The 22,667-nt window shown below is 40.8% G+C and overlaps 1 long non-coding RNA gene across 2 annotated transcripts in view; it reads left to right on the top strand.

Moving 5' to 3' along the window:
• Nucleotides 1–21,553, top strand: part of LOC122560112 — a 26,089-nt gene extending 4,536 nt beyond the window's left edge. Inside the window, exons 2-3 of one of the 2 annotated variants that reach the window (XR_006314643.1) lie at nt 2,098–2,221; nt 20,990–21,553. This is a non-coding gene — a long non-coding RNA (uncharacterized LOC122560112). Of the gene's footprint in view, nt 1–2,094; nt 2,222–20,989 lie in introns of both variants that reach the window. The other variant, XR_006314642.1, reaches the window with a different exon arrangement.
• Nucleotides 21,554–22,667: the final 1,114 nt, after the last annotated feature.

The following is a 22,667-nucleotide window of genomic DNA, read 5'->3' as shown; positions in this document are numbered from 1 at the left end:
CCTATATTCTAGACAAAGCATTCTCTTTAATAGCTGGACATTGCTTGGGCCTGAGATTTCCTTGCTCCACAATGCTGACAATGACTGATACAACAGGGTTGCTTTTTGATGTTGTTAATAATTGAAATAAAGGTGGAAACTTTTTATTAATGCACAGGATGTGGCCATTGCTGGCCATGCCAGCATTTATTGCCGTCCCTAATTCAGAGAGGGCAGTTGAGGGTCAACCATTTTACTGTGGAGTCACATGTAGACCAGACTGGGTAAGGTTTCTTCCTCCAAGGACATTAGTGAACCAGATGGGTTTTTACAACAGTTGACAATGGTTTCATGCTCATTGTAAATTCTAGAGTTTTTAAAATTCAAATTCTACCATGTTTCATATGAACCAGGGTCTCCAGAACATTACCTGGATCTCTGGATTAATTAATCATTATTAACATCACTAGGCCATCACCTCCTGTGAACTTTACTCACATACAGTTTCGTTCAGGCTCAGGGGATGCCAGCAAGTCATTCCATTACTCCAATACCGGCAATAGTTCAAAAAAGCCCATCAACACAGAACAATGAAGGATAGGCAAAAAATGTCAGCAATTTGCTTTATCACAAAAATATTATTAAACATGACGACTGCATCATAATTAAGTTTTCTATGGATGGTGATGGTATTGCACTAATTTGCTTTCAAAATCTTAATTCCTCTATGCTGCTATCTGTTGCACTATTCTTGTTTCTTTCATGGCTTAATTCTGTTTCCTAAAGTTATAGTCCGCACTTTAAATTTAACCATTATCCCAATGTATAGTCTTGACGTATTCCCAAGCAATGAAACTGGTCTAGATCTCTAGTGGATCCTAACTTTGCTGTGCAAAAGTAAAATATATATCTTGTCAGTGGACAGTTCACTGTGACAAAAAATAGGTCTATTAGAAGTTCTGTCAAATCATGCCATTCCATTAGTTCTACCTGTATTATCTCAGGCAGCAAGGGATAAGCAGAGCAACACTTGCAGCCACCCTGAAAGAAAGGCTAAAATCAATTTTGACAAGACAAACACCTGATCCTACTAGGGCACATCCCAGTTTGAATCCACAGTTGTCCTTGTTCACTTAAAATATACAGGGAGAGCTGAAGGAATTCAAGGCTGCAGCATTTACATTGTTACTAAACTATAAGAAATGTCTCAGCATGGTTTCAGTCAGGGAACATGTTCTCAGTTATCATCATCATATGAGTAGCTGTGATGAACATAATGAATACATCAATGACACATCTTAACTTCAACAGGCAAATGGCATCAGGTGTTTGGCATGGGAGCAGAATTTGGAAAAAAAAAAATTCCCAACTTGTAAGGTAATAAAACGTGAGAACAACGGTGACTGTGCTTATCCAAATGAATCCTGTTTCTTTTAATTGACCCTTCAGGAGACATTCAAATGAAATGTATATGCTGAAAAATGAAATATTTGCCAATTATTTGAATCTGCTGTCCTCTCCATGTTTTGTTTTCACTCTTAAGTTTTAAGTTTCACTCCCCTATCATCTGTCCTCATTGATCTCCTTTGATTCTTGCTTTCCCTATGGCTCAACCATAACATTTAGATTTTTATATTTCAGTTATTAAATGGAATTTTTTCCTCCTTACCTATGTAACTTTCTCCCCCACCACTACCCTGGTTCTCAATCTTGCATTTTTCTTTGAAGGTGAAAATGCATTTAAATCCAGATTGGTCATCATCCAGTGTATCAACAATAATAATGCGTAAAATGTTAGAAATAAAGGTTCTCAACGAGTAAGGGTAATATTGCGGTTTGCTTGCTCTACATTTGTGTCCAGAGGTGATTGTGTCACCACCTAATGTAATGTTTGTATAATAACTGATTATAGGTTGCATAGATCCTTAAAAGCCTAGATATGGATAATGTAAACAGTCTGTGCTTAATCATTGTTACTTGCATTGACACAAACTGTGGTCTGTTCCATATCTGCTTTCATGTGGTCTGCACTTATCTCCAATTAAAACTTAACCCTGTAACTACTGAAGAAAGATTTTGGCAACAAAATAGTCTGTATGTTTGTGTTTTTTTTAGCAGGTTATTCTATCAAAGATACATTGAAACCTTCTGTAATGAAGGGAAATTCTGAAGAATAATTGAAGAGGAGAAAATTGGAAGTCTTTAAAATTGCATGATATGAATAAAGACAAGAATATAGCAAGTAAGGCATTATCACCCTTACATAGTCTATAATCATAAAATCTAGCTTTGAATTCTGTTTATTTTGTGGGTTCTAAAATCATTTTATGCCAAACAGGAATAGATTGATGTGAAAAATCACAATAAAGCAACATCTCATGCAAGGCGTTGTTTAAATAAACATTCTAGATACTTTAGGCCCGTAATGTATGCAGAGGTGTGTTCACCAGAACTGGCTCAAAGGTAAAAGCCGGAGGTTGGTGATGGAGGCTTCCTTTTCAGACCGGAGGTCTGTGACCAGTGGTGTGCCACAAGGATCGGTGTTGGATGTGAACATGGAAGGTTGGTTCATAAGTTTGCAGATGACACCAAAATTGGAGATGTCGTGGATAGGAAAGAAGGTTACCTCAGAGTACAATGGGATCTTGATCAGATGGGCTCAGGAATGGGCCAAGGAATGGCAGATGGGATTTAATTTAGGTTAATGTGAGGTGATGCATTTTGGAAAGGCAAATCAGGGCAGGCTTATACACTTAATGGTAAGGTCTTGGGGAGTGTTGCTGAACAAAGAGACCTTGGAGTCCACGTTCATAATTCCTTGAAAGTGGAGTTACAGGATAGTGAAGAAGGCATTTGGTATGCTTGCCTTTATTGGTCAGTGCATTGAGTGTAAGAGTTGGGAGGTCAAGTTGTGGCTGTACAGGACATCGGTGAGGTCACCTTTTGGAGTACTGTGTGCAATTCTGGTCTCCCTGCTATAGGAAGTTGTGAAACTTGAACGGGTTCAGAAAACATTTACAAGGACGTTACCAGGGTTGGAGGATTTGAGCTACAGGGAGAGGCTGAATAGGCTAGGGCTGTTTTCCTTGGAACATCAGAGGCTGAGGAGTAACCTTCTAGAAGTTCATAAAATCATGAGGGGCATGGATAGGGTGAATAAAGAAGGTCTTTTCCCTGGGGTGTGGAAGTCCAAAACATAGGTTTATGGTGAGAGGGGAAAGATTTAAAAGGGACCTCAGGGGAACATTTTCATGCAGAGGATGGTGCATGTATGGAATGAGCTGCCAGAGGAAGTGTTGGAGGCTGATACAAATACATTTAAAAGGCATCTGGATGAATATATGAATTGGAAAGAGTTAGAGGGATATGGGCCAAATGCTGGCAATTGGGACGAAGTTGATTTAGTATATCTGGTCAGCATGGAGAAGTTGGACAGAAAGAGCTGTACAGTATGGAAACAGACCAATGACTCTATGACCAGTTTATTCACTGATTATCGACACATTCATAGTGCCCAAAGATGTAATCAGCAATCTCTTTATGTTCGCATGTCAGTCTCCTGTGGTACTCTGTGTAAGGAGTCAAGATCAAATATTGTTTTCAGGTGAAATATTGTTGGAGGCAGGTGGATAATTGGACAAGAATAGGATTTGGCATGACAAGTCTAACAGTTTTTGTACTCTCTTCTATAAAGTAGTATTTCTCATAATTTGCTGACCTCCCACCGCAGAATCTCTGACAACAGCTCATTAACCTTTGACTTGGATAACTAACACACTTGGAACAATCTTCACAATCCAGAAAATGCCTTGTTTTTATTTGAACAATACCTATTCTCCCTTTCAAACTGCTATCCTCATTTCTTGTTTTTTTCCCTCTTTCCTCAATCCAAGGTACCTTCACCATAAGCACTCATTTCCTTGTCTCTGTTCCCTCTATCCAATGTCGTCTTTTTCCACATCTTCTGCATGGTCGAGCCATAGTGAAGAATGAAATTTAAAATGCTTTGATCTCAGGAAATTTACAGCAATGCTGGAGATCCATGCTTTCGGAAATCTGGGGTTAACAATCCATAATGTGCAAGATCAAGCAAGGCAGGAATTGAAATCAAAAAGACAAATCAAAACAAACTCCAGCAGCAGTGTATACTGTCAACAGATGCACTGGAGAAATTGATCAAAGATTGTTAGACGGGCAGCTTCCAAAGCCATGACCACTACCATCGAAAAGGATGAGCGGTAGATTTCTGGTAAAACAAGCAACTGCAAGTTTGCATGCAAGCCACTCAACATTTTGAATTGGAAACACATTGCATTTTCTTCACTGTTGCTCAGTTAAAATCCTAGAATTCCATCCCTAATGCCATTATGGGTCTAGCAACAATACATAGACTGCAGCGGTTCAATGAAGCAGCTCAACACCACCACCTCAAGGCAATAGGGGCTGGCAATAAATATTGGCCACCTTGCGACGCTCACATCCTAGGAGTGAATAACAAAAATTAAATTCAATCAATATGCTCACTAATAAATTTACAATTACCAACCAAAAAAAAATCAAACAATGTTGCAGCCAATCTGGTGCAACAATTCAGAAAACTGTTCCAGCATTGTATATAATCAGAATAAATTTACATCTGCATTTACATTATACATGTGAACAGACGTTTAATCTATATAAATATGAGGTTTTCCATTTTGGTAGGACAAATCAGGGATGGACTTTTACATTTAATGGTAAGGTCCTGGAGAGTTTACGGAACAAAGAGACCTTAGAGTGCAAGGTGGAATTGCAGATAGACAAGGTCATGAAGAAGACTTGCCTTTATTAGGCAGTGCATTGAGTAAAGGAGTTGGGAAGCCATTTTGCAGCTGTACAGGACATTGGTTAGGCCATTTTGGAATACTGCATTCAATTTTGGTCTCCCTGCTTTAGCAAGGATATTGTGAATCTTGAGTGCTCAGCAAAGATGATGGCAGGGTTGGAGGGTTTGAACTATAGGAAGAAGCTGAATGGACTGGAGTATCGGAGGCTGAGGGGTGACCTTATAGAAGTTATTAAATTGAGTGGCATGGATGGGGTGAATAGCCAAGGTCTTTCCCTCTGGATAGGGAAGTCCAAAACGAGAGAGCATAGGTTTAAGGTAGGAAGGGAAAGATTTACAAGGGGCCTAAGGGGAAACGTTTTCAGATAGAGGGTGGTGCATGTATGGAATGAGTTGCCAAAGGTGGAGGCTGGTACAATTACATTTAAAAGGCATCTGAATGGGTATGTGAATTGGAAGGATTTAGAGGGATATGGGTCAAATGCTGGCAAATGGGACTAAATTAATTTAGGATGTCTGGTCGGCATGGACCAGTTGGACCGAAGGGTTTATTTCCGTGCTATACATCTCGATGACTGAAAGGGGGAATAAAAAATGATGTAATCGTGTGATTTTAAAACAGAGCCACACAAAGGTTCAAACAGCAAATATAGATCTAAATTTTTTTTTAAATATTGTCGAGGTTATTCACGTTCAATATTGATACAATGCATGGAATGCATAATGAGCCATATTTTGAAAAATGACATGTTTTTAAACAACTTATAAAACAACTAGAATAGGGAAGGTTGACTACTTCTCAAAATAACTGAAGGTTTATAGAGTGTAAACTTCATTCTTAGAATAATAGATGACAAGAACAATGGTACTGGAAACTGATAAATGTGATAAATTATTCTGGTCTAGTAGTAACTCAAAACTGTTTAATTCTGAAAATCCTTAAAAATGGGCCTTTTCTTTACATTCGAACAATTCAATGATTTCTCTACAAACAATTAATTGGTGAACTCCAAGCGAGTTTGGTCCCATAGTGATTTAAAAACATTGAAAAAATTTTCAAATTCACTGAGTGGGGTGTAATTAAATAGTTTAATTTCCATGTTCTGAGAATGTCCAAATCAAACATGCAGTACAATGACTCACACTTTTACATTACTTTTTCATTTAGCTATGATTTGGAGATGCTAGTGTTGGACTGGGGCGTACAAAGTTTAAAAATCACACAACACCAGGTTATCGTCCAATAGGGTACTGCAGATGCTGGAAATTAGAGTCAAGATTAGTGTTGCTGGAAAAACACAGCAGGTCAGGCAGCATCCGAGCACCAGAAAAATCGCTATTTTAGGCAAAGCTCTTCCTCAGGAATGAGGCTGAGAGCCTGGGGGTTAGAGAGATAAATGGGAGGGGTGTGGGGCTGGGGAGAAGGTAGCTGAAAATGCAATATGTGGATGAAGGTGTAGGTAAAGGTGATAGGTTGGAGAGGAGGGTGGAGTAGATAGGTGGGAAGGAAGATTGACAGGTGGGACAGGTCATGAGGCTGAGCTGGAAGGTTAGAACTGGGGTAAGGTGGGGGAGGGGAAATGAGGAAACTGGTGAAGTCCACATTGATGTCATGGGGTTGAAGGGTCCGAAGTCAGAAGATGAGGCATTCTTCCCCTCGGTGTCGGGTGGTGAGGGAGTGGCGGTGGAGGAGGCCCAGGACCTGCATGTTCTTGGCAGAGTGGGAGGGGGAGTTGAAATGTTCGGCCACAGGGCAGTGGGGTTGATTGGTGCGGGTGTTCTCTGAAGCGCTCTCAGAGAAGGTATCCAGTCACCCCAATGCAGAGGAGACCACATAGGGAGCAATGGATACAATAAATGATGTGTGGAAGTGCAGGTGAAACTTTGATGGATGTGGAAGGCTCCTTTGGGGCCTTGGACAGAGATGAGGGGGGAGGTGTGGGTGCAGGTTTTGCAATTCCTGCAGTGGCAGGGGAAGGTGCCAGGAGGGGAGGGTGGGTTGTTAGGGGACGTGGACCTGACCAGGTAGTCATGGAGGGAACGGTCTTTGCGGGATGGGGAGGGAAATCTCAGAACTTAAATAAAATTCTGCGATTTACATATGAAAGAACTGAAACCAACATGTTCATTCTAAAAGATGAGAGACTTAACAAACAATCCAGGTCTTTTTAACAAATGATTTCAGTTACATCACACTGTAAATTTTTGCTATAAATTCTGTGTCTTGTGATCTTATACTCCACAACCACCTGATGAAGGAGCAGCGCTCCAAAAGTTAGTGCTTCCAAATAAACGTGTTGGACTATAACCTGTTGTTACGTGATTTTTAACTTCATTTAGCTTTGTTATTTTCTCAATGTTTTGCCTACTTGGTGATTCCGTTGTGATTATTTCTTGGGCTTACATTCCAAGAATTTTAAATAATTTATTTTTAAATCTTTTGCAGGGAAAATGAAACAAGCTGCAAGTTCAGTAATGTATAATTTAGACCACAACCGACACTTCAGCATAACTCATGAGAGGAAGAAAACACATTTGAAAAGCATACTTGACTTACATTAAGTTTAAAGCTCGATTTTGGCTTAAAATAAGAACACATGACTACATGTAATATCTGATACTGTGGACAGGATTATTAGACACCACCAGGGTAACAAACAAGGGCAGGTGAGAACGATCAGAATATTTGAACCCCAGGCTGCATTCTGTTCACTTTCTTAGAGGTAGTATAGGGGTGATGGACAGTAAGGCTCCTATCCACAAGTGGTAAGTTGTTTACTTCAGTCATTTAATCGAGATGTATTGAAGAAGGATAACTGAACTTCAGCTGGCCTCTGAGTCATGTAGGCAATGGTGTGCTGTTTAACTGTTTGAGGCAGTTTTTGAGCAGTAGACAAGGGAGGATGTGCAAATGCTACTACTGTTAAAGCCAGACAGTTCGAAGTTACCCTTTTGTGACCCCTCCATTTTGCCCTGGCGTCCATTTGCTGCTTTCATGTTGAAAGGCTTTCTATTGGCTGTCCCCATAGTCCTTAATTAGACTGTGAGCCTACCTTCTGCTAACCAGTTAATTGATTTGGGGCATTCACAGGTGAGTAACTGTTCCTGCTACGGTCAAGCTTCTGATCTCCATTGAGTCCAGTGCGGCTCAGAAGCCCAGAAGAAAATACTGCCCTATCTCAAAAACACTTACTCCTTTAAAATGTGTCAAAGGAGTTTGTAACAATAATGTCATGCAATGTTCTGTTCTTAGCATTTTGTTATTTATATTGTCAGCCTTATGGTTTCACTGAACATTTTGTGTGTCACATTCACACTGCTGTGGCTATGAGGTTGAAAATCCTCATCCTGGACTATTCTTTTAATTTTGCTTTTTCAAGGCCTAATGCAAGAGCTTGGCACTGGACCAGTGTTCTGTGAGCTCATGTATAACACGAGTATTTACATCATTCCGCAATCCATTGTTTGTCTAAAGCCCACAACATCATTACATGCATCAATGCTTCTGCTTATGTTTACTTTGCAAAACATGCCTGACGACTTCAGTTAATGGATGACAGGCAAAATGCCTGAGATAATGTGGAAATAATCAACTCTAGAAATGAAACTGATATTATCCTGATTGGGATTCTGATATACTTTAACAAAAATTACAATAAATGTATGAATGAACAGAAGACTGCCCTGACAGATTCATCCTAAAAATAAAGCAGACAAAGGGATTATGAACATGTCAATGTGACTCAAATTACATTATATCTGTTGTTGTAGAAAATCAAGAGCAAGTTAAAATGGCTAACAAGATTATTTTTAGATTTGTTGATGGTGAAGTAGCAGTAAGGTCATAAATTATAGTATTGAAATTCATATCTAATTAATGTTTTTGTACTGAATTCTATGTTTCTTCTTCTGAGTTCTTTGAGACTGAGGATAACTTTCTTTCATCCTGGTGTTTTGGGTCCTGAGGTAACAAACAAATAAAACATTAATTTTTCAAATTACAGCTTTAACTGAGCTATCAACCCTCTGAAATAAATGAATGAGCTGGTAAAATAGCAAACAAGGAAAATTTATACCATCTCTATTTGCTCATCTTTGATATGATTTTGAGTTCCAAAGGAAAGAGAGGAGAGAGAAAAAAGGTAACTTGTAAAATTTGTAGCATGGATGAAATTATACTTGCACTGGGGTTAGTTCTTCAAATGGCATTCTTCAGTCCAATTCCATTTCTTCAACATTAGATATTCTTTTGCACATTCTTATCCAACTCTCTTTTAATTGATGATATAGTATCTGATGAGGTAAAAGAGCAAATAGTGTGAAAATTAGAGAGTGAGACTTATCTTGCCTCCTCAGCCAGACATAAATATTTCACCTACTTTATTGTCCAACATTTTACAGCGTACTGTTTGTAAATATGAGTGCTAGAGACAGTCAAACATCCTGAGCCATTTTTGTCTTCTTTGTGTTACCCTGAACAGCAACAGAAATTAGAACCAAAAAAAGTAAGGAATGCAAATCAGTGAAAACTAATTGTAGGAGAGGATTGGGAAGTTTTTATGAACAAGCAGCAGTTAACTAAAAATGTAATAAAGAGAAAACTGATTATGGAAGTGGAAAAAGGTGAAGTCACCATAGTGACTACTCAGTGACCACAGGGCTACTCGGTCATTAGAAAGAGATGACTGAAGGTGGTTTAACCTGAGGGTTACCACCCCTCAGGTGAGGGGAGACATTGAGAAAGAGAGTCCTCTGTGGTATCCTCAGCCAGTGCAGGAATTTGAAATCACACTGTTAGCATCACTTGGCATTACAAACCTGCCATCCAGCCAACTAAGCTAACCAACCCACCATTATAAAGTTAATAGACAAGAACAAGAAACAAACAGCAAGAGGTTCCATGGATATATAAAAAGAAATTAGCTAAAGTAAGTATGGCACTCTTGGAGGATGCAAATCGCAAATTTGTAACAGACAACAGAGAAATGGCAGGTAATCTCAAGCAATATTTTTCATCAGACTTCATGGTGGAGGACAGTAATAACATGTCAAAGATAACAGATCAGTAATGTTAAAATGGAAGGAAAGATCTTGTCTTTTTATCATAAGTGACAGTGATTGACAAAAAAGGGACCAAAGGCAGACAGGTTGCCAGGAGTTAATGGAATATATTCAAGGTTTGAAAGGAACTGTCTTTATTGATAATGGAGGCATTGGTCGAAATATTTTGGAACTCAGTCGATTCCAGGGGGTCCTAGCAGATGGGAAAACCACTACTGTGATGCCCCTATTCACAAAAGGAGAAAATCCCCTCCCCCACTCACCTATTGTACTCGATGCTATTTTCTCCCCACCCCCACCCTCCTCTAGCTTATCTCTCCACGCTTCAGGCTCTCTGCCTTTATTCCTGATGAAGGGCTTTTGCCCAAAACGTCAATTTTACTGCTCCTCGGATGCTGCCTGAACTGCTGTGCTCTTCCAACACCACTAATCCAGAATCTGGTTTCCAGCATCTGCAGTCATTGTTTTTACCTAATGAATCTGCACAGTTTACTGCTGTTGCTGTTTGAGTTCAAGTAATCTGGACGTCGCAATGTGTCCAGGAAAAATTAACAAAAACCAAAATTCACAGCTTACCCTGGAGGAACCTGTGTGTGAGAGCTCACAGCACAGGAACAGATGAGTGCATAATTTTTAAGTATAGCCTTGCTGTAAATCTACAGTAGTGAGTAGAGTGGGTTCTTTCTTAATTATGTCTTATTGAGATCTGTCTCTTGATTAAGTTTTTAAAATGTAAAACACGGGTACGATGCTAACCTGGAGCAGTGTTATTTTAGAGCAATAAGACAGTGCTATTTTCTGGGTGTGCAGATTGAGAAGGAGCAAAAATGGCCTTTAGTCAAGTGATGTGCTTTTCCTGTTGAAGTTCAGGGAGAGTTTCCATGTTAGTAATTATAACTATCAGATCGCATGGATCAGTTGGAGCAGCAGTGAGAGGCAATAAGGAAGTTACAGGAGTTAGAGGGTGTGATGGATGGCGGTTATAGGAAGGGAGAAAAGCTGCAAATACAGTCAGGTAGATGAATTAACTCCAGGAAGATAGTGCAGGAGTTTCCTGTGGCTATCCCCATCTCAAACAAGTATGCTGTTTTGGAAAATGTAGGGGGCGATGGACTCTCAGGGGAATGTAGCATGAACATCTAAGTTTCTGGTACCGAGAATGGCTCAAATGTAATGAGGGCCAAGTCGGTTTCCAAATGATTGATTGTGATAGGCGATTCTCTAGTCGGAGGCACAGATAGATGTCTCCGTGGCCTCAGAAAATGCAGCAAAGTTTCAGAATGGTGTGTTGCCTACCTGGTGCCAGGATGAAGGAAATCTCAGAGGATGCAGAATGTTTTCAAAGGTGAGAGGGATCAGCAGCAGGTCATTGTACATGTTGGAACTAATGACATAGGAAGAGAAAAGGATGAGATTCTGAAGGGAGTATATAGAAAGCTAGGCAGGAATTTAAAAAGGACTAAGGTACAAGCAGGGAGATTAGCTAGAGCTGCTCGGGAGAATTTAAACTAGTAAGAAATACATCCAGGGAGGTTATTTGGGTAGAACTGAGAAATAGGAAAGGGATGGTAACCTTATTTAGATTGTATTATCGATTTCCCAATAGTCAGCGGGAAATTGATAAACAAATTTGTAAGGAGATTTCAGTTATCTGTAAGAATAATAGAGTGGTTATGGTTGGGGATTTTAACTTTGCAAACGTAGACTGGGACTGCCGTGTATCAAGGGTTTACATGGAGAGGAATTTGTTAAGTGTGTACAAGAAAATGTTTTGATTCAGTATGTGGGTGTACCTACTAGAGAAGGTGCAAAACTTGACCTACTCTTGGGAAATAAGGCAGGACAGGTGACTAAGGTGTCAGTTGGGGAGCACTTTGGGTCCAGCGACCATAATTCTATTCATTTTAAAATAGTGATGAAAAAGGATAGACCAGATCTAAAAGTTCAAGGTCTAAATTGGAGGAAGACCATTTTTGACGATATTTGGCAAGAACTTTCAAAAGTTGATTGGGGGCAGATGTTCACAGGTAAAGGGACAGCTGGAAAATGGGAAGCCTTCAAAAAATGAGATAATAAGAGTCCAGAAACATTATATTCCTGTTAGGGTGAAGGGCAAAACTGGTAGGGAATGCTGGATGACTTGAGAAATTGAAGTTTCGGTTAAGAAAATGAAGGAAGCATATGTAAGGTGTAGACAGCAGAGATCCAGTGAATCCTTATAAGAGCGTGAAGACAGTCGGAGTATACTTAAGAGGGAAATTGGGGGGCAAAAAGGAGACATGAGATAGCTGGCAAATAGGGTTAAGGAGAATTCAAAGGGATTTTATAAATACATTAAGGACCAAAGTGTAACTAGGGAGAGAATAGGGCCCCTCAAAGATCAGCAAGGCAATGTGTGGAACCACAGGAGATGGGGGAGATACTAAATGAGTATTTTGCGTCAGTGTTCACTGTGGAGAAGGATATGCAAGATATAGAATGTGGAGAAATAGATGGTGACATCTGGAAAAATGTCCATATTACAGAGGAGGAAGTGCTGGGTGTCTTGAAACACATAAAAGTGGATAAATCCTCAGTACCTCAGTAAGACATTCAACAAGATTCCCCACGGTAAATTGGTTAGCAAGGTTAGATCTCACGGAATAGAGGGAGAACTAGCCATTTGGATACAGAACTGGCTCAAAGGTAGAAGACAGAGAGTGGTGATGGAGGGTTGTTTTTCAGACTGGAGGCCTGTGGCCAGTGGAGTGCCACAAGGATCGGTGCTGGGTCCACTACTTTTCTTCATTTATATAAATGACTTGGATGTGAACATAAGAGGTATAGTTAGTAAGTTTGCTGATGGCACCAAAATTAGAGGTGTAGTGGACAGCAAAGAAGGTTACTTCAGATTACAACAGGATCTTGATCAGATGGGCTGAGAAGTGGCAGATGGAGTTTAATTTAGATAAATGCGAGGTGCTGCATTTTGGGAAAGCAAATCTTAGTAGACTTATACACTTAATATAAGGTCGTAGGGAGTGTTGCTGAACAAAGAGACCTTGGAGTGCAGGTTCATAGCTCCTTGAAAGTGGAGTCGCAGGTAGATAGGATAATGAAGAAGGCATTTGGTATGCTTTCCTTTATTGGTCAGAGTATTGAGTACAGGAGTTGGGAGGTCATGTTGTGACTTTACAGGACATTGGTTAGGCCACTGTTGGAATATTGCATGCAATTCTGGTCTCCTTCCTATTGGAAAGATGTTGTGAAACTTGAAAGGATTCAGAAAAAAATTACAAGGATGTTGTCAGGGTTGGAGGATTTGAACTATATGGAGAGGTTGAATAGGCTATGGCTGTTTTTCCTAGGGCATCGGACTCTGAGGGGTGACCTTTATAGAGGTTTACAAAATTATGAGGGGCATGGATAGGATAAGTAGACAAAGTCTTTTCCCTGATGTGGGGGAGTCCAGAACTGGGGGGCATAGGCTTAGGGTGAGAGGGGAAAGATATAAAAGAGACCTAAGGGGCATTATTTTCACGCAGAGGGTGGTATGAGTATGGAACGAGCTGCCAGAGGAAGTGGTGGAGGCTAGTACAATTGCAACATTTAAAAGGCATCTGGATGGGTATATGAATAGGAAGGGTTTGGAGGGATATGGGCCGGGTACTGGCAGGTGGGACTAGATTGGGTTGGGATATTTGGTTGGCATGGACGAGTTGGACCGAAGGGTCTGTTTCCGTGGTGTACAACTCTGATTCTTTGACCTGATCATGTGTATCCTAGTACTCTGTGGGAAGCTAAGGAAGTGATTACTGGGCCTCTTGCTGAGATATTTGTATCATCGATAGTCACAGGTAAGGTGCCAACTGGGGGTTGGCTAATGTGGTACCACTATTTAAGAAAGATGGTATGGAAAAGCCAGGGAACCATAGACAGGTGAGCATGACATCAATGGTGGGCAAGGTGTTGGCGGAAATCCTGAGGGACAGGATTTGCATGTATTTGGAAAGGCAAGAACTGACTAGGGATAGTCAACATGGCTTTGTCTGTGGCAAACCATGTCTCTGTGTGTGGGAAATCATGTCTCACAAACTTGATTGAGGGCTTTTTTGAATAAATAACAAAGAAGATTGATGAGATCAGAGCAGTGAATGTGATCTATATGGACTTAAATAAGGTGATCGACAAGGTTCCTCATGGGAGAGTGGTTAGCAAGGTTAGATCTCATGGAATGCAGGGAGACCTAGCCATTTGGATAGAGAACTGGATTTAAGGTAGAAGACTGAGGGTGAAGGGTTACTTTTCAGTCTGGAGGTCTGTGGCCAGTGGTGTGCCTCAAGGATCGGTGCTGGGTCTACTGCTTTTCATCATTTATATGAATGAGTTGGATGTGAACATATAAGGTATAGTTAGTAAATTTGCAGATGACACCAAAATTGGAGATATAGAGGACAGCGAAGAAGGTTACCTCAGATTACAATGGTATCTTGATCAGAGGGGCCAGTGGGCTGAGGAGTGGCAGATTGAGTTTAATTTAGATAAATGTGAGGTGCTGCATTTTGGAAGAGCAAATCAGAGCAGGACTGATATACTTAATGGTAAGGTGCTAGGGAGTGTTGCTGAATAAAGAGACCTTAGAGTGCAGGTTCATAGCTCCTTGAAAGTTGAGTTTCAGGTAGATAGGATAGTGATGGTGGCCTATGGTATGCTTTCCTTTATTGGTCAGAGTCTTGAGTACAGGAGTTGGGAGGTCTTGTTGCAGGTGTACAGGACATTGTTTAGGCCACTTATGGAATATTGTATGCCATTCTGGTCTCCCTCCTATTGGAAAGATGTTGTGAAACTTGAAAGGGTTCAGAAAAGATTTACAATGATGTTGCCAGGGTTGGAGGATTTGAGCTATGGGGAGAGGTTGAATAGGCTGGGGCTGTTTTCCCTGGAGTGTCGGAGGCTGAGGGGTAACCTTTGAGGTTTATAAAATCATGAGGGGTATGGATAGGATAAATAGATAAAGTTTTTCCCCTGGAGTGGGGGAGCCCAGGACTAGAGGACATAGGTTTAAGGTGAGAGGGGATAGATTTAAAAGGGACCTTAGGTGCAACTTTTTCATGCAGAGGGTGGTGTGCATATAGAATGAGCTGCCAGAGGAAGTGGTGGAGGCTGGTAAAAGGCATCTGGATGGGTATATGAATAGGACGGGTTTAGAGGGATATGGGCCAAGTGCTGGCAAATGACTCTGATTCCTGCATAATCAATATGCTGACCCCTCCACCCCGGCTGCAACGTATCTCCTGTTTCCTTCCTATAACCCCTTCAACCCTCAGATTTCTGACAACAAGTTTGAACACCTGCCAACCTGAAACCTCCCCCAGCTACTGGTCTGCTCCTTCAGGACTGGGTAACCCTTTGCTTGCTGACCTTGACACTCCCACCCTGCTAGTGCCAGCCCCGACACACCTACCTCAAGCATTTCATTACTTACCTGGCATCCAATCCATATGGCACCCTAATCATTGAACACCTGCCACTTTAACCCCACATTTACCTTAATCCTTACTCTTTCGTAGCACCTGTACAAGTGTCTGGCTGTGCTACTGAACATTTAAATCTCAGAATGTGGCATTGCTGATTGCTGTAACATTGGGAACTGTGTTGACTTCATTAAGAAGCCAGGATTTGAATTCCCAGCATGTGGTCCAGGGCTCAGAACTAGCAGGAAAAAAATGGCCAAAGTGATAATCTGACAGTGATTGGTTAGGAAGTGGGAATGATACCCATGTTACTTTCCATTTGTCAACCTCAGTCTTGATTTAAGGCTATTTTCTTGAATGAAATAATCAATCATTCATAATTAGAAAGGAATGAGATCTGAACTGAGATCTAGAATGTCTAACAAGCAAACCTATTTAAATCCTATTATGTATGGTGAGATAGAAAAGCCTGATGTCATTTGTAAGTACTTTGGAGCATCAATTTCATTTCAGTCCAGAGTGATGAGCTGGCAAATGCAAACCTGAGGTTTACAGTGCCACTGCTGGTGAAGAATGCAATTACAATGCAATGAGTTAGCCTTGACTGTTTGACTCGCACTTTCTCACTTCACTTTGTCAATTGTGACTTTAAGCACAACAGTAATCAAACTTTAACCTGACAACTAACATTAAACTATGGGTTGGTTCTTATTGTATATTTTTTTTCTCAGAATTAAAACATCATTCTGCAAATTAAATTCCTGTACATTTCTAAACTTTAAAGATAAAATAAATGTAGTGGGACCTCCATCAGCAGGTCTCAATGCTGGGGGAGAGTGCCAGGTACCAAACAATGACCTTGGCAGAACTGAAAAAAAAATCAGCCTGACGCCTGACTTGTTTTCTGGAGATTGGATGAAAGGAATTGAGGTAATCTAAGTGATAGGACCCAAATGGTGGATCCGGAGAGTACATTAATTCCACCTCCCCCTTGCTGAGTTTGGAGATCCCTGTTAAGCTGAAGAGAGGTTTTGTGGCTTGGATGGTAACGTAGGACACACGTGGCCAAGGACAACTAGCAAAGAGTGTGCCAGCTCCCTCAATTTTGTTTCAGTGCTACTCTCCAAGTCTAATTTTAGTTCAAACCCAGCTTGCGAAGTTTGGAATAGGAAGTAAATAGGTTCCAACACCCTCTGAAACTCAAGGCACACTGGCTCCCATTGTTAAATAAGTCAACAGCATTGCTGATTCATGATAAGAAGTTGAGGTGTCATTTACTTCATGGTATTTTGTAGCGTTGAGCAAATGTTGTTCATTGTGAAAAGAGTTCCTTTCTTTAAGATGAACATTTCCACAAATGCATTTATTGTTTTGATACCATTGGAATTGAATTGAAATATCTCTCTGCTGGAAGTTTTATGCATTCGGTGCCTACATCCTGTGTTGTACAAAATATAAATAAGGTCCACCTCATCAGCCACCGGTGGTGTGGGTTTGCTTGCCACAGGGCGGTGTTTTACTCAATCCAGTAATGCTTATGTTATATACCTTGGTGTAAGAAACTGGGCAAGGATATTATGGTATTGAAGAATCCAAGAGGCATTTATTACTGCTGATAAAAGACCCAATTTGTCAAAGCTTTTGCCTTGCACTCATCAGGATAATTTGCAAAAATACCAAACTGAGGAGAAAACCAGCATTTACATTGATTTTATGTTGAAAGGTTGATTTTCCCCTTGAATTGGTATTCTTTCAAATTGTCATGATGAGTCCAAGATGAAAAGTTTTTTTTCAAAAATGTCTTTCAGCAATATCCAAGTTCTGTACTACTAATTAACTGTAATGTATTTAATACAACTGGATAGAATAGATTCTTGGTACTGTAGATGTGCAGAGGGATCTTGGAGTCCATGTACATAGATCCCTGAAAATTGCCAGACTGAAATTCAAAGACCGAAATTTCCCCTCCAGTGCATCTCATCCATGTCCCACACCTCCGCCCTCGAATTCCACCCCTCCAACTGCAACTAGGACAGAACTTCCCTGGTCCTCACCTTCCACCCCACCAACCTCTGCATAAATCGCATCATCCGCCGACATTTCCACCACTTACAAATAGACCCCACCACCAGGGATATATTTTCTATTCTCTTTCCACAAAGACCGTTCTCTCCACGACTACCTGGTCAGGTCCATGGCCCCTAACAAGCCACCCTCCCCTCATGGTACCTTCTCCTGCCACCATAGGAATTGCAAAACCTACATCCCCCTCAGCTCCATCCAAGGCCCCAAAGGAGCCTTCCATATGCATCAAAGTTTCACTTGCACTTCCACAGATTGTATCTGTTGTTCCCGATGCATTCTCCTATACATTGGGGTGACCGGACGCCTTTTCGCAGAGCACTTTAGAGAACATCTCTGGGACACCCGCACCAATCAACCACACTGCCCTGTGGCCAAACATTTCAACTCCCCCTCCCACTCTGCCGAAGACGTGCAGGTCCTGGGCCTCCTCCATCGCCACTCCCTCACCACCCGACACCTGGAGGAAGTACGACTCATCTTCTGCCTCAGGACCCTTCACCCCATGGCAGCAATGTGGACTTCACCAGTTTCCTCATTTCCCCTCCCCTACCTTACCTCAGTTCCAACCTTCCAGCTCAGCACTGTCCTCATGACCTGTCCCACCTGTCAATCTTCCTTCCCATCTTCCCGCTCCACTCTCCTCTCTGACCTGTCACCTTTACACCCCACCTCCCTCCACCTATTGCACTCTTAGCTACCTTCGCCCCTGCTTCACTCCCCCTCCCATTTACCTCTCCACCCCCAAGGCTCTCAGCCTCATTTCTGATGAAGGGCTCTGGCCCGAAACATCGATTCTGCTGCTCCTCAGATGCTGCCTGACCTGCTGTGCTTTTCCAGCAACACTCTCTTGACTCTGATCTCCAGCATCTGCAGACCTCACTTTTTCTCCTTTATTGGTAGAGGGATTGCGTTCTGAAGCCATAATGTCATGCTGCAACTATACAAAATGCCAGTGCGACTGCACTTAGAATATTGTGTACAGTTCTGGTCGCCTCATTACAGGAAGGATGTGGAAGCATTGGAAAAGGTGCAAAGGAGATTTACCAGGATGTTGCCTGGTCTGGAGGGAAGGTCTTCTGAGGAAAGGCTGAGATACTTGGGTCTGTTCTCATTGGAGAGCAGAAGGCTAAGAGGGGATTTGATAGAGACGTACAAGATGATCAGAGGATTAGATAGGGTAGGCAGCGGAAGTCTTTTTCCTCGAATGATGACATCAGCTTATACGAGGGGGCATAGCTACAAATTGAGGAGTGATTGATTTAAGACAGATGTCAGAGGCAGGCTCTTTATTCTGAGAGTGGTAAAGGCGTGGAATGCCCTGCCTGACGATTTAGTTAACTCGGCAACATTTGGGGCATTTTAAACAATCCTTGGATAAGCACATGGATGATGATGGGATAGTGTAGAGGGATGGGGTTAGACTAGTTCACAGGTCAGCACAACATCGAGGGCCGAAGGGCTTGTTCTGCACTGTATGGTTCTATGTTCTAGAATACCAATTTATTGTCACATGTATTTTTATAAAGAAATACAGTGAAAAGTTTAATAAGTCACTATACCACAGTGCCTAAATTAACGACAGAAGTAATAAATAAGGAGAAAAAAGTAGAAGTTCATTACAGTTCAGTTAATGACTCTTGGGTTTAGATTATGCTGGAAATCATTCTGGAACCCATTCTGAAGAAGGGTCACTGGACCCAAAACATTACTGTTTTTTCTGCACCGATGCTGCCAGACCTGATGAGCTTTTCCTGCAATTTCTGTTTTTTGTCTCTTAAAAACACACTGGAATACTGATCATAAGACATAATATATCATCCCAATTTCTCCAAAGATAAAACCTTATCTCGAACAGATATACATAGGCACATCTTGTCAGTTGGACAATTATATAAACAAATAAAACAGAGTTTACAGCACCTCAAACTTCAATGTTGTACTGCTGAGGTTCTGCCTCTCCTCCAATGTCCACCTTAATGACGAGATCCACATCATCTTAAATGCACTGGAACAGCTTTTGGACATCTCCAAACAAGAGCTTTTCATGATTGTGACATCCGGACAGATACCAAAATGTTAGTGGACAAAGCAGTGGTAATCCCAATCCTCCTGTACGCATCAGAAACTTGGACAACATCTGAAGGCACTTGAAACTTTCCATCAACAATGCGTTCAAAACATTTTGAATATTAGCTGGGAAGATAGAAGAACCAATGTCACCATGCTGAATGAAGCAAAAACGCAAGCATTGAAGCCTACGTCATCAAAAACTAACTAAAATGGAGTGGTCATGGTTTTTGGATGAAAAGCAAATGTCTGCCAAAAAGAAGGCAAACGTAAAAGAGGCATACAACAGAAGAGATTCAAAGACATTTTAAAAGCCAACATGAAAAAAATGTAACATCGACATCAACGATTGGGAAAATAATGCCAAGGACAGGAAACTCTGGCAAACCATCATCGGAGAAGAAACAGTAACCTTCGAAGCCAACAGATGTGCAGAACTAGAAGAGAAGAAAATGGAAAGCAAGGCAACAACAACTAATGCCTGACCTGTCATCTGGAACTACTTGTCCTGAATGCGGAAGAACTTTCAAAGCCAAGATTGGACTCATAAGACACCGGTGAGCCCATACATAGATCAACAGAATGAAGACCACCATCCTCGACCTTGAGGGATAGCCACAATGACGATGACAATGAAGGTTTGACAACAAGTACTGATCTTGTGACTGTATACCTGTCTGGAAAGATTTGTTCTCTGCACTTTTTGTTTGTTTGGTCATTTTGTTTTCTTGCAGATTAATCATAACTATGAGTGTTCTTCCTCACTCCTTGTCCATAATGGATGTGGCACACACTGGTCTGAACTGGCTTCTATTCCTTTGTAATGTAGCATTAAGATGAGTAATGTATGATTTGAGCTGGCTGTTTATTTTAGAAACCATTGATGGCATCCATATGTATATTTCTAACTTGACTGTCCTGCACACCGTCTAAGTATTTCTTTATTGGCTCACTTGCCACGTATCTCTTCAATCTCCTCTCTGAACTTTTTGTTTGTTTGGTAATTTTGTTTACTTGCAGATTAATCATAACTATGAGTGTTCTTCCTCACTCTTTGTCCATAATGGATGTGGCACACATTGGTCTGAACTGGCTTCTCTTTCTTTGTAATGCCATATTAAGATGAGTAAGGTATGATTTGAGCTGGCCAAATATTTTAGAAACCATTGATGGCATCCATATTTATATTTCTAACTTGTCTCTCCTGCACAATGTCTAAGTATTTCTTTACTGGCTCACTCACCATATATCTCTTCAATCTCCTCTCTCTTTGAAGAACCTCCTGTGTCCGAGAATGGATGGACAAATAATTGCTGAACAATGTTTTTTGCATTTCCTTATAGGCATAATTTGTATTGGGAATGATAATTGTCTCCATTTGTGTTGCATGAAATGCAGCATTACAGTGCAAAAAATCCTGCTTTGTTGCTTAATATGTAATAATTGTTTTGATAGTGTGTATCAAAAGCTGGGCTACATTGACCATGGATACTCAGTTGATGATGTTATGTGCTTACAGGTATTCGACACATCAGTAATGTTACAACGGAAGCTGGAGGAGTGCACAGTCCCTCTCGATCCACTACTTCAAGAGCAACAACATAGAATTACTTTTTACTATTGCTTCAGGCTTTAAACAATAATATCTATCAACTAGATTTCTTAAAATTTATTGGTTTATTACCAAAAGAAACTATTGAAACAACTTATTGAATAGTGATGTAATAATTGCTTAACATACACAATTAGTAATAAAGAATTATGATTGCATATCCCTCCAAACATCCCTCCTATAAAAACACACACTCTCATTCTTCAGGAGAAAAAGAAAAATAAAGCGATTTTCTCTGAGATTCACCTCCTGAGGAAAAGAAATTGGCCAATGGGTTACTCATGAAGGCAAAATTGTAGTGTATAGAATGTTTTGGAGTCTGTTGCTCAGGTAAGTGGTCAATTACTAGTCATGTATAGTTGTGTCTGAGGTCTGGTGGATTTGTAATCTGGAGATTTTCCTTTTAATCACTTTTTTCAAAAGAATTAACACATTTCCGCCTGAATTCTATTAGTTTTAAAGGAGTGATGGAAAAGACTAGATCTAAAAGTTGAAGTTCTAAATTTGTGGAAGGCTAAGAACTTTCAAAAGCTGATTGGGTGCAGATGTTCGCAGGTAAAGGGATGGCTGGAAAATGGGAAGCCTTCAGAAATGAGATAATGAGAGTCCAGAGACAGTATATTTCTGTTTGGGTGAAAGGAAAGGCTGGTAGGTATAGGGAATACTGGATGACTAAAGAAATTGAGGGTTTGGGAAAGAAAAAGCAGGAAGTATATGTCAGGTATAGACAGGAAAGATCGCCTGTATCCTTAGAGTATAAAGGCAGTAGGAGTATACTTAAGAGAGAAATTAGGAAGGCAAAAAGGGAACATGAGATAGCTTTGGCAAATAGAATTAAGGAGAATCCAAATGGTTTTTACAAATACATGAAGGACAAAAGGGTAATGAGGGAGAGAATAGGGCCCCTCAAAATCAGCAAGGCGGCCTTTGTGTGAAGCCACAGGAGATGGGGGAGATACTAAACGAATATTTTGCATCAGTGTTTACTGTGGAAAAGGATATGGAAGATATAGACTGTAGGGAAATAGATGGTGACATCTTGAAAAATGTCCATATTACAGAGGAGAAAGTGCTAAATGTCTTGAAACCATAAAATTGGATAAATCCCCAGGACCTGATCAGGTGCACCCTAGAACTCTGTCAGAAGCTAGGGAAGTGATTACTGGGCCTTTTACTGAGATATTTGTATCATCGATAGTCACAGGTGAGGTGCCGAACGACTGGAGGTTGGCTAACATGGTGCCACTATTTAAGAAAGATGGTAAGGACAAACCAGGGAACTATAGACCAGTGCGCCTGACTTCAGTGGTCGGCAAGTTGTTGGAGGGAATCCTGAGGGACAAGATGTACATATATTTGGAAAGGCCAAGGACTGATTAGGAATGGCTTTATGGATGGGAAATCATGTCTCACAAACTTGATTGAGTTTTTTGAAGAAGTAACAAAGAGGATTGATGAGGGCAGAGTGGTAGATGTGATCTATATGGACTTCAGTTAGACGTTATAAAGGTTCCCCATGGGAGACTGGTGAGCAAGAATAGATCTCATGGAATAAAGGAAGAACTCGCCATTTGGATACAGAACT

The sequence above is a fragment of the Chiloscyllium plagiosum genome, chromosome 20 (assembly GCF_004010195.1).
Source record: "Chiloscyllium plagiosum isolate BGI_BamShark_2017 chromosome 20, ASM401019v2, whole genome shotgun sequence".
Classification (NCBI taxonomy): Eukaryota; Metazoa; Chordata; class Chondrichthyes; order Orectolobiformes; family Hemiscylliidae; genus Chiloscyllium; species Chiloscyllium plagiosum.
This window is presented reverse-complemented; position numbering and strand designations above follow the sequence as displayed.